Here is a 14,901-nt window from a genome sequence, read left to right as displayed (position 1 = left end):
GTAATCGCTCTTAATGCATACGACATGTGTAATAGAGTAAGCGAGAGTTGTACGGAACCTTATCTCCTGGCACCTGAGAGAATAACAAGCATTGAAATGAACAAGCGACTTTCATCCTCTCATTTCAATGCTTGTTATTCTCTCAGGTGCCAGGAGATAAGGTTCCGTACAACTCTCGCTTACTCTATTACACATGTCGTATGCATTAAGAGCGATTACTTCCCTTTGGTTATTTGATACAATTCATATTTGTTTGTTTGTGCACTTTAAAGACCGATGGGTCGAAATATCTGTGACTGTAACGTATTGTTTTGTCAATAACAAACGTTCCAACAACTTACCTTTCTTGGTTTTTTTTAATTCTTTATTTATTTTAATTTTATTTATGACCACTTTTTCGTCCGAAAATATGCTCATCGGAGCTGACGATATCTGCACTACCACGATTGCTTGAGTCGGCGGCAGCTCCGGTAAAACATGTCGAGTTATTTCCAGAAACATGTCACAATCTTCACATTATTTGGTCTTTTTTCTCGAGTTAATTGACAGACCAATCACTTGCTGGAGGGTTGATGATTTTTCTTTCTTCATTGGCTCACGTAAGTGTAGCCTATGCGATGATAAACTTTGTCTGTCTGTGCGTGCGTGCGTGCGTGCGTGCGTGCGTGCGTGCGTGTGTGTGTGATAGAAACTTTAACATTTCCGAGTCTATGGATAAAGCTCGCATAAGAAGATTACGTCTCGGTCAAAAGTGTTTGACGTGTGTGATAGAAACTATTTGAAGACGTCACATTATGACGTAAGGGGGTTAGACGTCACGCAAAGGAATTACTGAAAGTCTCGGTCATTGTTATTGTGAGCGGGCCGAGACTACTTGGCAGATCCAGGGTCTCGCTTTCTTGCACAGTTTCACCTATGCTTACTGTGTGTGTGTGTGTGTGTGTGTGTGTGTGTGTGTGTGTGTGTGTGTGTGTGTGTATGTGTGACGGAGTGATTGAGTTTGTGTTACTGTTTGTCGATTTCTTACGTGAGCCTTGAAGGCTTCGCCTCTTGTTTTTATTCTAGCCTAATCAAGAACGAACCAAAGCGATTGCTTAACTTTCTTTCTGGACCGAAAAGAAAACTGGCTTTCTTTACCGCCAGCTAGTTCGTCCCTTGAGTTAATACAAAAATATCACAAAACGTATTATTTCCATAAACATGTTACGTTCTTTACTTTTCATCTGTCCCTTTTTCTCATGAGAGAAGATTAACCAATCGCAATTATCACAAAAAAACGTATTTATTCCATAAAATTTTTACGGTCTTTACATTTCATCTCTCCCTTTTTCGCAGGAGAGAAGATTAACCAATCGCAAAAATCACACAAAAACGTATTATTTCCATAAAAATGTTACGTTCTTTACATTTCATCTGTTCCTTTTCAAGTAGTCAGGAAAGAAGATAAACCAATCACAAATATCACATTTCTTTCTTTCTTTATTTGGTGTTTAACGTCGTTTTCAACCACGAAGGTTATATCGCGACGAGGGAAGGGGGGAGATGGGATAGGGGAAAGGGGGGGGGGGGGAGATGGGATAGAGCCACTTGTTAAGTGTTTCTTGTTCACAAAAGCACTAATCAAAAAATTGCTCCAGGGGCTTGCAACGTAGTACAATATATGACCTTACTGGGAGAATGCAAGTTTCCAGTACAAAGGACTAAACATTTCTTACATACTGCTTGACTAAAATCTTTACAAACATTGACTATATTCTATACAAGAACCACTCAACAAGGGTAAAAGGAGAAACAGAATCCGTTAGTCGCCTCCATACGACATGCGGGGTGCAGAGAAATAAGGATGTGGAAAAGAAGACTTTTGGTAAGTGAAATAAAGGTGATGGATCCAGTCAGGTAGAAATAAGACAACAAGAAAAGAATTGGAAAACTGCAGGGAATAGTAGGGAGAGTTTTCTTGGAAGGAAATATAGGTGAAAGGACTGGTAAGGCAGAAATAAGACAAAAGAAGAGAAGAAACAGAACCGTTAGTCGCCTCTTACGACATGCTGGGTAGCATCGGGTAAATTCTTTCTAGTCCCAACCAATGTGGGACTCCCCCTAACCCGCGGGGGGTCAAATATCACCCAAAACTGAAACCCGTGGTTTTTTCATAAAAATTTCACGTTCTTTACATTTCATCTGTCCCTTTTTATTAGGAAAGAATATTAACCAATCGCAAACACGTATCATTTCCATAAAAATGTTGCGTTCTTTACCCTTCATCTGTCCCTTTTTATTAGGAAAGAAGATTAACCAATCGCAAACACGTATCATTTCCATAAAAATGTTGCGTTCTTTACCCTTCATCTGTCCCTTTTTCTTAGGAAAGAAGATTAACCAATCGCAAACACGTATCATTTCCATAAAAATGTTGCGTTCTTTACCCTTCATCTGTCCCTTTTTCTTAGGAAAGAAGATTAACCAATCGCAAACACGTATCATTTCCATAAAAATGTTGCGTTCTTTACCCTTCATCAGTGTCCCTTTTTCTTAGGAAAGAAGATTAACCAATCGCAAACACGTATCATTTCCATAAAAATGTTGCGTTCTTTACCCTTCATCTGTCCCTTTTTCTTAGGAAAGAAGATTAACCAATCGCAAACACGTATCATTTCCATAAAAATGTTGCGTTCTTTACCCTTCATCAGTGTCCCTTTTTCTTAGGAAAGAAGATTAACCAATCGCAAACACGTATCATTTCCATAAAAATGTTGCGTTCTTTACCCTTCATCTGTCCCTTTTTCTTAGGAAAGAAGATTAACCAATCGCAAACACGTATCATTTCCATAAAAATGTTGCGTTCTTTACCCTTCATCTGTCCCTTTTTCTTAGGAAAGAAGATTAACCAATCGCAAACACGTATCATTTCCATAAAAATGTTGCGTTCTTTACCCTTCACTGTATGATCAGTGTCCCTTTTTCTTAGGAAAGAAGATTAACCAATCGCAAACACGTATCATTTCCATAAAAATGTTGCGTTCTTTACCCTTCATCAGTGTCCCTTTTTCTTAGGAAAGAAGATTAACCAATCGCAAACACGTATCATTTCCATAAAAATGTTGCGTTCTTTACCCTTCATCTGTCCCTTTTTCTTAGGAAAGAAGATTAACCAATCGCAAACACGTATCATTTCCATAAAAATGTTGCGTTCTTTACCCTTCATCTGTCCCTTTTTCTTAGGAAAGAAGATTAACCAATCGCAAACACGTATCATTTCCATAAAAATGTTGCGTTCTTTACCCTTCATCTGTCCCTTTTTCTTAGGAAAGAAGATTAACCAATCGCAAACACGTATCATTTCCATAAAAATGTTGCGTTCTTTACCCTTCATCTGTCCCTTTTTCTTAGGAAAGAAGATTAACCAATCGCAAACACGTATCATTTCCATAAAAATGTTGCGTTCTTTACCCTTCATCTGTCCCTTTTTCTTAGGAAAGAAGATTAACCAATCGCAAACACGTATCATTTCCATAAAAATGTTGCGTTCTTTACCCTTCATCAGTGTCCCTTTTTCTTAGGAAAGAAGATTAACCAATCGCAAACACGTATCATTTCCATAAAAATGTTGCGTTCTTTACCCTTCATCTGTCCCTTTTTCTTAGGAAAGAAGATTAACCAATCGCAAACACGTATCATTTCCATAAAAATGTTGCGTTCTTTACCCTTCATCTGTCCCTTTTTCTTAGGAAAGAAGATTAACCAATCGCAAACACGTATCATTTCCATAAAAATGTTGCGTTCTTTACCCTTCATCTGTCCCTTTTTCTTAGGAAAGAAGATTAACCAACCCCTTTGCTTCTTTCTCCACCGAACTGACTGGCGTTCAAGGAAGCCGGTTTTCTTCTCGATTAAAATTACCCGAATCTTTCTCGACAGGAAAGGTCGACTTCATCAACAATACACTGGTCTATATCTATCATATCGAAGTGGGGAAAAGGAACAACTGAAACATGTATTTTTTCTTGTTTTTTTCTATTCGTGTATTCATTTCTCTTTTATTTTATTTTACTGGAGGTGTTGACCCAAAGTGTGTGCCATACCTGGCTTCCGACTCACAATAAGCTATAATTGCCAGTGTTGGCACGATTGAAAGCCGACTCTTCCATGCAAACACCGACAGTTATTTCCGGAAAACGTCTATTGTATAACCATCGCGAGCGGTTATCTAAACCATCTGATAGCGAACCATCAACGACAGTCCCTAAATAGGCACTGTTCCGGTGGGACAGGAACCAACCATCCGGCAAACTGATATTATTGTTTCCACACATTTCATAACAGTGGAAGGTCTTCTGGTAATTAAAATGTCCAGCATATAGATATTGACAAATGTTATTTTTGTGCTTACAGCGTATATATGTACTACCCACGACAAGTGTCAGTTAGCAGAAGGGCGATGTCAACATGAAAAGAAACACGAACTAGGTCACATCAAAAGTGTGCAATTTGAACGAGAAGAATAAAAGAAACTACAAGAAAAACTAAATTAAAAAAACATAATTAATATGGTGGTCGGGGCAAGGGCAGCACGACCCCTCCTCCCCCTCCCCCTCCCACCCCTTCCCCCCAACACGTTGTCGTAAAAAAAAAAAACAGAAATAACAAACAACCAATTTGTTTGAATTTTTTTGGACTGATTACAAGTTTACTGCTGTCTGTACAATGTTTCCAACCATTTTCCGGTTTTGCTTCTTTGCTTTTAAATGTATTGTAACACAATGTACGAACAATTCACGCACAAACAAGCCTAGTCACGGGTTGTACTAATGCAGGAAAACTACTGCATAGGTGTATGAACGGAATGAAAATATAGGTGTATTTCTATTAGGTGTGTGTGTGTGTGTGTCTGTGTGTGTGTGTGTGCGCGTGGCACAGTGTTTGTGTGTGTGTGTGTGTGTGTGTGTGTGTGTGTGTGTGTGTGTGTGCCGGTGTGTGTGTGTGCGTGTGCCTACCTGTCTGTCATTGTGTGCTGTCTTTGTCTGCCGCATGTTGTGTGTCTGTGTGTATGTGTGATGGTCAGTGACTGTCACGTCCAGCACGGTGTGTGCGTGCCAGTATGTCAACCAGTCTGTCACTGTTTGGCTCGAGTGTTTGTGTGTATGCGCGCGCGTATGTGTGGAGTATGCGTGTGGCTGCCTCCATTTGAGTGGTCAGTTACTGTCTGTCATGTTTGTGTGCACAATCGACTGCCTGTGCCCGTGTGTGTGTTTGTGTGTGAGTGTGTGTGCGTGCGTGCGTTCAATTTGTGCTTGACTGCCTGCCTGTGTGGATTGCTGTTTGCCTGGCGTGGGTGGGTGTGTGTGTGTTTGTACATCAGTGTTTGTATAGATATATGACTGTGACTGTGTGTGTGTGTGTGTGTGTGTGTGTGTATACACGCTCCCTCGTGCATGAGCCAGTGTGTGTTTACCTACATGTATTTTGCACTCGTCACCAAGTCATTTCATATCTGTCGTCACTGGCGGGAATTATAACCAACATCATCATGTCTGTCAACGATATGACGTCAGAAGGCAGATTGAGGGGTTGTGCTGCCGTGGGAAAGGCATTATACCCATCACATTAACATGACTCAATGACTGGATAGCAGAGAAAGAAATCCAAAGTAAAAAGTGAGACAGCTTTTTATGTTAAAGGCATTCAATCTGTTTTTGGCATTCTTGTCGATTTAAAAAAAAATGGAAAAAGAAAGAATAGGCTTATGTAAGTGAAGTAAATTCGTCAACTCTCTAAAATCCTAAATAAAAAGTGACATTTTTGTTGTCAAAGGCACTCGATGTGTTTTTTGGCATTCTTGTCGATTAAAAAAAAAAGGAAAACCGAAGAAAAGGCCTATGTGAGTGAAGTAAATGTTATTTCGTCACCTCTCTAAAATGTATTATTTATTAATTATCAGGGGTGGGACTCTCTTGTGATGTAAAAAAGAGGAAACCCCTTTTTTCTAGGGGGGTTCGGGGGCATGCTCTCCCGAAATTTGTTTTAAATGATACATTAAAATCTGTGCACTCTGGTGCATTCGGAGACTAAAATTCAACTCGTTTGGATCAGATAAAAAAGACATTCTCCTCACTCCCAACCAAACAAAAACACACTTTCACACAACAATGGTATCATTGTAATGGTACATACTAACGTAATGAACCATGCATCCATAATCCAATACTGGCAATAGTATGATCCAAGTGACGCCCCACTTTAAAATTGGCAATCTAGTGGCTGCTCCGCCTGGCGTCTGGCATTATGGGGTTAGTGCTAGGACTGGTTGGTCCGGTGTCAGAATAATGTGACTGGGTGAGACATGAAGCCTGTGCTGCGACTTCTGTCTTGTGTGTGGCGCACGTTATATGTCAAAGCAGCACCGCCCTGATATGGCCCTTCGTGGTCGGCTGGGCGTTAAGCAAACAAACAAACAAGTGACGCCCCAATGCATTGAAGCTCAAAATGACTATTAGTTATCAGGAGTTTTCAGTCAGCCCAACTTAACTCTCAAGCCTCCAGTGTTCTGTTCCATCTTCACTTCTCTCCATATCATTCAGTCAACAAGTTATAGATACTGTGATGAAATGGGACGCGGAAAAATAGATTACTCCAGCGGAATTCGTAAGTTGTGTCCGCGGAAATCCGCGGATTCGCGGAAAAGTCCCACCCATGAATTATCCTCAACCTCCCCGTGACTTACTGACTTATTCCTGTAGACTCCCTGTGGAGCATAGGGCCGCAACAACTCCTCGCCAACGCACCCGGTTCTGGGCAGCTCCTTTCAGTCGGGGCCATGTCGTGCCAGCTGCCTTTGCCTCACTTTCAATTGATCTTTTCCAGGTCTGCTTTGGCCGCCCAACTTTTCTCTTTCCCTGTGGGTTCCAATCCAGGGCCTGTCTGGTAATGTTGTCGTTTGGCTTCCGTAGGGTGTGTCCAATCCATCCCCACTTTCGCTTCTTGACATCCTGGCTGATGGGCTTCTGGTTGGTTCGCTTCCACAGGTCGGCGTTCGAAATCTTCTCCGGCCATCTGATGTGCCGCAGGCACCTGTTGGCGAAAGTCTGGAGCTTCCCTGTGATGGTGTTGGTCACTCTCCAGGTCTCTGATCCATACAAGAGGACTGCCTTCACATTGGTGTTAAAGATTCTGATCTTACTCCGGAGGGACAGTGCTTTGGAGTTCCAGATGGGTCGCAGGGTGTTAAAAGCGTGTCTTGCCTTGTTGATACGACTCTTGACATCCTCATCTGCCCCGCCGTCCGTACTAATTACGCTCCCGAGGTACGTGAAGTGGTCTGTCTCCTTGAGGGTCTCTCCCTGCAGCTGGATAGGAAGGTTCTGCTTGTTGTTCATCTTCATCACCTCAGTCTTCTGTCGGTTGATCTTCAGGCCTGTTTTTTCAGCTTCTTCACGGAGTCTTGTCAGCTTTGCTTGCGCGTGTTGCTGTTTGTGGGAGAGGAGGCCAACATCGTCTGCAAAGTCAAGGTCTTCGAGCTGTTTGGCGAAAGTCCACTGGATGCCCGTGTTGCTGTCCAACCTCCCCGTGTAAGCAGCGATCACTTGCTACACTACCGGGCTGTCCAACCTTTCCCATGGGATAAGAGCAGCCCTCTACTTGGACACATACCTGGGTGGCCGAGTGGTAACGCACTTGCGCTCGGAAGCGAGAGGTTGCGAGTTCGACCCTGGGTCAGGGTGTTAGCAATTTTCTCCCCCCTTTCCTAACCTAGGTGGTGGGTTCAAGTGCTAGTCTTTCGGATGAGACGAAAAACCGAGGTCCCTTCGTGTACACTACATTGGGGTGTGCACGTTAAAGATCCCACGATTGACAAAAGGGTCTTTCCTGGCAAAATTGTATAGGCATAGATAAAAAAAATGTCCACCAAAATACCCGTGTGACTTGGAATAATAGGCCGTGAAAAGTAGGATATGCGCCGAAATGGCTGCGATCTGCTGGCCGATGTGAATGCGTGATGTATTGTGTAAAAAAATTCCATCTCACACAGCATAAATAAATCCCTGCGCCTTGAATATGTGCGCGATATAAATTGCATAAAAATAAAAATTAAAAAAAATTAAAAATCCCTGCGCTTAGAACTGTACCCACGGAATACGCGCGATATAAGCCTCATATTGATTGATTGATATTGATACCAAGCATCAACAATCTTGCTGCTTTCAGTCTGTACAGAGTGGCAATTGTTTTGCTGAATCAGTGTTGCAGATTGACAGGGCCAGGTGTCACTCACAAAATCCTTCAGCAAAACATTCCCACTGCTCGATCAGAGAGCGTCTGCGTCCAAGTCTGCGTTTTGATTTTCGGTAAGTGTCAAAGTGTGAAAATGCTCATATTCCATGTGAAGGTCTGGTCGGTTCAATGATGATTTAACATTGTAGTTTGCATGGCAAAGAAGGTATTCTTTAGTTTATCTCTTCAGTGTTTCTTTAGCAGAGCTTGGTTAAAAACTTGGGAAGATTTCACACCTAATTCCTGCATTGTTGATTGATATTCTGATTGAAATAGTCACTGCATGAATAACCTCTGTATTATCCAAGTTTAACTCCAGCAATTAGTCTTGCAATAACAGACGACAATCAAACAAGATGGTACATGAAGGTCCTGAATGTGTCTTTTATTCTCACGTCAAAAGGCATCAAGAAACAATCGTAAACAACACATGAGATTGGCATTTTCATCAGAAGTTTTTCAACAGCTGAAGGTCAAAATGTCCTTCGAAACAATCAGACAGCAATGACAGATAAACAATCAACAAAAATAAGAACCCCCCCCCCTTGATATATATAGACAACAATGAGAAAAAAATCATCATTAAAAAGGAGAGAATTAAATACCCCCACCCCTCCTCTTCACATAATCACACAACAATGACAGAAAAAACAATTAACAAAATTAAAAGAATCCCGCCCCACCCCCATTTAGAAAACACCGAAAAAATGTTTAGGGAGCCATGCACTTGTGCCCGCAATGATAATGCAACAGAGAAAGATGAATAAGAAATTGACATCAAGAAGTCTATCAAATTATCAACAACAATATTATTTTCACATTGCATTGCAATAAAGTGCACAGGCTTTAGATCGTCCGCACACGCAACTAATGGTTTAACCATGAGGGCGTAAAACAACATTTATCATCCTCCTCCGCACAACTTGAGCACAGTCTGAATGTTTTTACAGTGTCGTTCTATAAAGCTGTGTGCCATTTGCTCAAAGGAGAAGATTAAAAGAAAACAATAAAACATGTGAACACATGTTCTCGCATGCTCAGCTGTTTTTGTTTCAGAATTGCAAGCATAGAACACCATCAGCACCCAGTAATATCAAACAACAACATGAACATAACAACAGTTGACACAGATAGTGGCAGTACAACATTTAGTAGCAAGGGAAGAGTAGGACAATGTATCATTTACAAGATCAAACAACTGAAAGTTACCTCACCAAATTGAACTCAACCCGACGGGCGCAGTGGCGTGGTGGTAAGACGTCGGCCTCCTAATCGGGAGGTCGTGAGTTCGAATCCCGGTCGCTGCCGCCTGGTGGGTTAAGAATGGAGATTTTTCCGATCTCCCAGGTCAACTTATGTGCAGACCTGCTAGTGACTTAACCCCCTTCGTGTGTACACGCAAGCACAAGACCAAGTGCGCACGGAAAAGATCCTGTAATCCATGTCAGAGTTTGGTGGGTAATGGAAACACGAAAATACCCAGCATGCCTACTCAACGAAAGCGGAGTGAAGCTGACTATGCTCTCAGAGTATAGTTTGGGGAACCCAAATGGGCAAACGAGCTCACACCTAACCAGACAATTCTGGAACACTGAAGAAGAAGAAAAAAAGAAAAAAGAAAAACGCAACCCCCCCCCCCCCCCCCCATTTATTTAGGGAGCCACCTGTGCTCGCAATGACAATGCAACAGAGAAAGATGAATAAGAAATTGAAATCAAGAAGTCTACTTAAAAATCAACAACAGTATTTTCACATTGAATTGCAATAAAGTGCACAGGCTTTAGATGTATACAGGTGAACATACATGTGAGCACCCATAAATAAGTGTGTGAATGTTTTCACATGTGTCCTTCTATAAAACTGTGTGCCATTTGCTCAAAGGAGAAGATTAACAACAAAACAAGAAGAATGATAAAAAAAACCTAGCCAACACATTATCCAGTTCTACTTCCACACCTCACAGCTCTCTGCAAACGACGCTACAAACAAGTGAAAGTTTTCACTCTGCTTCGCTTCCGACACCAAGGCGCTCACACGCTATCCTACCGCTGGGTTGACAGTATGATAGTTACCACACTGTCTTTCTTTGCTTCGTATCTCTATTTCTTTTCTGCATCGACCTGCTGGCTTGCTTGTCATATTGCTGGAATATCCTCTTCAGGCCTACACACGTGCAACCCTGCGTATTTCATTATTTGCGTCGTTACAGTGGAAACCCTGTTATCAGACAATCCATTTTGAGACTCCCTCTATATTCAGACCTGGTTTGCTCAGACTTTTCTTTACAGTGTCAGTAAGTTTATCTGTTTTAAGACTCCGTCTTATTTAGACCTAAATATTTATGATTTTTGGAGGTGGTTAAGTGGAGGTATCGCTGCAGTACACAATCACACACATTTCAGTATTAGTGCAAATAATAACCGTGAATGGTGTTCTGCAGGTAATAGCAAGATCTAGATCATCACTTTTCAGGACGTGTACGGGTAACGTCATCAAATCTAGTTTGTACGTCACGCGTTTGCCAAGATCCGCAGTCTTGGTGGGAGCAAAACAATGTATGCATTTGGAACATTGGAGAAAAAAGTGAGTCACGGGTGACGCAATATCTACACATACACGTACAGGTCTTTGCTACACGTTCGATCATCTAGAACACTGTAATAGCAATTATATGACCACTTCAGCTGGCATGAAGGACATCGAATATAACACACTCAAGTACCCATTACTTTTATCAAAGACACTTAACCTTCTCTTTATGATACACGTGCACATAAGGTAGCACAAGAAAGCCAACAGTTATACAGGTGTTCAGCCCACTAAAGTAGGGGAAGGGCCCCTAATATGGACCACTTTTTGTTTATTGCTGATAACTAGCTTGTTTTCGTGCAAAGAAGTTTATTTTGTGTTTGGTAGTCCTTTTCTTAGGTGAACCGTTAGGCCTAATTAAAGTAAAATAGCTTTGATACACATTCAGCAAAAATTAAATACAGAAAAAATCACAAAGGGTCCATATTAGGAGCCTGGGCGCCTAATATGGACCAGTGAAGCGGCCTTCACGAATCACTGTAAAAAGCCCCCTATATTTCAATATAACAGGATACAAATTAGTGTACAAGTCAGCCTAATTAAAATATGCTCTAGATTTATCTGTTTCGGGTTGATGAGAGCATTATTTGAAGCACACCAGGAAACTAAAGAAGCTTATCAAAAACAGAGTGAAAATAAGTGAAATTATCAACTTCCACGAAAAGAAGACTTCTCGTTGCATTCTTTTTAAATCTCGAGGGCTAGTTATAGGTTATTACCAGCAAGCTTCTTAATGAATTAATGAAAATAGCCTTTAGCTTTTATTTTCTTCGATTTGTTGAAGGTGGTCCATATTAAGGGACTCGCACATACTTTGAGATTTTGCTATTATTTTTTGTTTGCAGTAGAAACTCGGGGTCAACGATGCTAAAATGTAACAAATACTGTCTTAGCTGTCATATATAGCCATTTTTGTGTTATGAAAGCTTTGGCTGTGGACAGAAACGAGTCCGTTTTAGGCGGCAAATTTAGAGTGAACGCTGCCAAAAGTGAAACAAAACTTGACTAAATATAAAAAGAGGAAAAGCCTAACGGTTTTGAGATTTGTGTTTCTGCAACTGTTTTGACATGTGCAAGTTATCCAAAGAGGGTGAATACAGCGAATAAAACTTTTTTGAGCGCTCTAGCGCCGTTAGTTGGTGGTGGTCCATATTAGGAGCCGGTCCATATTAGGAGCCCTTCCCCTATTCAATACTTTTATTGAAGACACTTAACCTCCTTTTCTTCTTCTTGTCGTTCGCTGTTAGATCGTCAGTCCGGACTGCAGGGCGAAACGTGCTGTCCTCTCCATGTCCTCTTTGGGGCCGTATAGCTTCTTTTGTAGCGCTGTCTCCTCTGGCCAGGTGGTGTCCCTCAGAGCACAGTGGTATGGACAAGCCTGCAGGATGTGCTCTGCTGTCTGATTCTTGCCACACGGACATAGGGGGGAGGTTTGTTTTTTTGTTTATTTGTTGCTTAACGTCCGGCCGACTACGCAGAGCCATATCAGGACGAGGAAGGGGGGGATGAAGGGGGCCACTTGTCAAGCGATTCCTGTTTACAAATGCACTAACCCATTACTTGTGTCCCAGCAGGCTTTAGTAAAACTAAATTAATACCTACTGGAAGATTACCAGTTTCCAGTATGTTAAAATAGGCTTAACCTATCTACTGCTGGACTTACATCAGAACACTAACAGATTAAACTATACATGAATCGCGAGACAAGCGGCAAGAGAAGAGATTTTTGGAAAAAATACAGGTGAATGAGCAAGAAGGCAGAAAAAAGAAAAGAATTCATGAAGAAAAAGAGAGCATGACAGGAAAGAGGAACCAAAAATCTACCTAACAGCAAACTAGAAAGCTCCTGCGGTTCCAAAAACAGGAGGGGCTTTTAATTTCATAACCGCAGTGCCCCACTGCGGGAATAGGGGGGAGGGAACTAGCTTCAGCTCTGTGGCCATATGATGGTTTAGTCTGTTAAACATCCTTTTCATGATACACTTATGGTGTGTTGGGCAATGCGATAAAGCTGTTTGCCCTCTTGGCACGGTCACAGACACGGTTCAGTTGTGCAGCATGTTGCCTGTGAAATTGACTTGTACTTGTCTCTTGGAGATGAACGCTCTCTCAGTCGGACAAACTGACCCATATTAGGACATGTATTGGTAATACGCTGAGACCCTGTGAACTTGTTTCCCTAGAATAAAGGATAGGCCTCACCAGGGTTTAACCTGGGAGAAAAGGGCAATGGGACATTTGTCCCCCTCAAACAAATTCCGATGGGACATAGTCGAAAGCAAGAAGCACCAAAGAGGCCTGTACGCGTTTTGACCAAAGATGCAAAATGGTGCAATATGGTGCCATCTGAGAATTAGACGCTATATCGTGTTATCTGTGTGTGTGTGTGTGTGTGTGTGTGTGTGTGTGTGTGTGTGTGTGTGTGTGTGTGTGCCATTTGGGTCAACAGGTTCAGACTCCGCAGCATGTACTGCAATTGTGTCCTCTCCTTGACCTTTCCTGCTTTGTCGATATTAAACTAACAGAAGCTATGCTTTCTTGTTAAATTATATAATTCTAAAATTCCCAAAACTCACTCTTCTTGTGTTTTGATTCCTCATTACTGTGACTTATTAAGCAGTTGACTAATTATGGATCTATTTACTGAAGGGTTGCACTCTCCAAAACCATGTCCAGTTCATCCCACACTAGACCACTTGAAAGCCTGATAGAGGTATTCCCGCTTCTTGATATAGCTTCATTTTCGCAATGAAAATAATGTCTCAACAATCACATAGAAAAGTAGAGTTTATGATAGAGATGTCGCAATGCACTGGCAGTGAGTGGCCACTTTTGATGACACCATAATCATAAGAAACCCCCTCCCCCCCCCCCCCCCCCCCCGTACACACACACACACTCACACACACTCACACACACACACACTCACACCACACACACACACACACACCACACCCCCCCCCCCACACACACACACTCACACACTCACACACAACACAACACACACACACTCACTCACACACACACACTCACACACACTTACACTCACACACACACACACACACACAACACACAACACACACTCACACACACACACACACACACACACACACCCACGCACACACACACACACTCCACACACACACACACTCCCACACACACACACACTCGCACACACACACACACACACTCACACACACACACACACACACACACACACACACTCACACACACACACACTCCCACACACACACACACTCGCACACACACACACACACACACACTCACACACACACACACACACACACACACACTCACACACACACACACACACACACTCACCCTGTTAAGGCCTTCCTTAATTGATCACGAAGTTGACTTTGCAAAGACTGTGTCAAACTTTGCGGTCTTTTTACTAAAAATTCAGTGCCAAAGCATGCAGCAAGCTTTGTGCAGCAGCCTCCGCGAACTCTACTTCGCTAAACTTCGCCTCATTAATATCAGGCTTTATTACCAATTCAGTGCCCCATATGGCTTTTTGACCAATCAGGACGGATTCTAGGTGACCCTCTAAATGTTATAACGTTCAGGCAGGGACCCTTTTTGTTTATCACGCTAAAAATTTACAAGACAAAGTAAAAATGTAATTCAACAATATCAGCGTGATTTATTCTAAAGAATGACACTTCAAATGCTGTCAGATAATACTCTCTTTATCTAAAAAATACCGAAAAGCGAGTTTTGTCGGTGGGTGCGTTACGAAACAGCAAGGCACCGCCCATCATCTGAGTGCGCAATGCCGACCGCTCACTTGAAATCTAAATGATCAAAGTTCGCAAAAGGGGCGGGGATGTAGCTCAGTCGGTAGCGCGCTGGATTTGTATCCAGTTGGCCGCTGTCAGCGTGAGTTCGTCCCCACGTTCGGCGAGAAATTTATTTCTCAGAGTCAACTTTGTGTGCCGACTCTCCTCGGTGTCCGAACACCCCCGTGTGTACACGCAAGGACAAGACCAAGTGCGCACGAAAAAGATCCTGTAATCCATG

General features: G+C 42.2%; 2 long non-coding RNA genes across 2 annotated transcripts in view; both read right to left on the bottom strand.

The window, feature by feature from the left end:
* LOC138947090 (uncharacterized) overlaps positions 1 to 2,108 on the bottom strand; it is a 37,756-nt gene extending 35,648 nt beyond the window's left edge. The window contains exon 1 of the long non-coding RNA XR_011449544.1: positions 1,466 to 2,108. This is a non-coding gene — a long non-coding RNA (uncharacterized lncRNA). The remainder of the gene's footprint in view (positions 1 to 1,465) is intronic.
* A 6,524-nt stretch (positions 2,109 to 8,632) lies between these two features.
* The window catches only part of LOC138947089 (uncharacterized), a 71,270-nt gene continuing 65,001 nt past the window's right edge, over positions 8,633 to 14,901 (bottom strand). Inside the window, exon 3 of the long non-coding RNA XR_011449543.1 lies at positions 8,633 to 9,837. This is a non-coding gene — a long non-coding RNA (uncharacterized lncRNA). The remainder of the gene's footprint in view (positions 9,838 to 14,901) is intronic.

This window comes from Littorina saxatilis, linkage group LG14 (assembly GCF_037325665.1).
Source record: "Littorina saxatilis isolate snail1 linkage group LG14, US_GU_Lsax_2.0, whole genome shotgun sequence".
Lineage (NCBI taxonomy): Eukaryota > Metazoa > Mollusca > Gastropoda > Littorinimorpha > Littorinidae > Littorina > Littorina saxatilis.
Note: the sequence above shows the minus strand (reverse complement) of the source record. Positions and strands in the feature narration are given on the sequence as shown.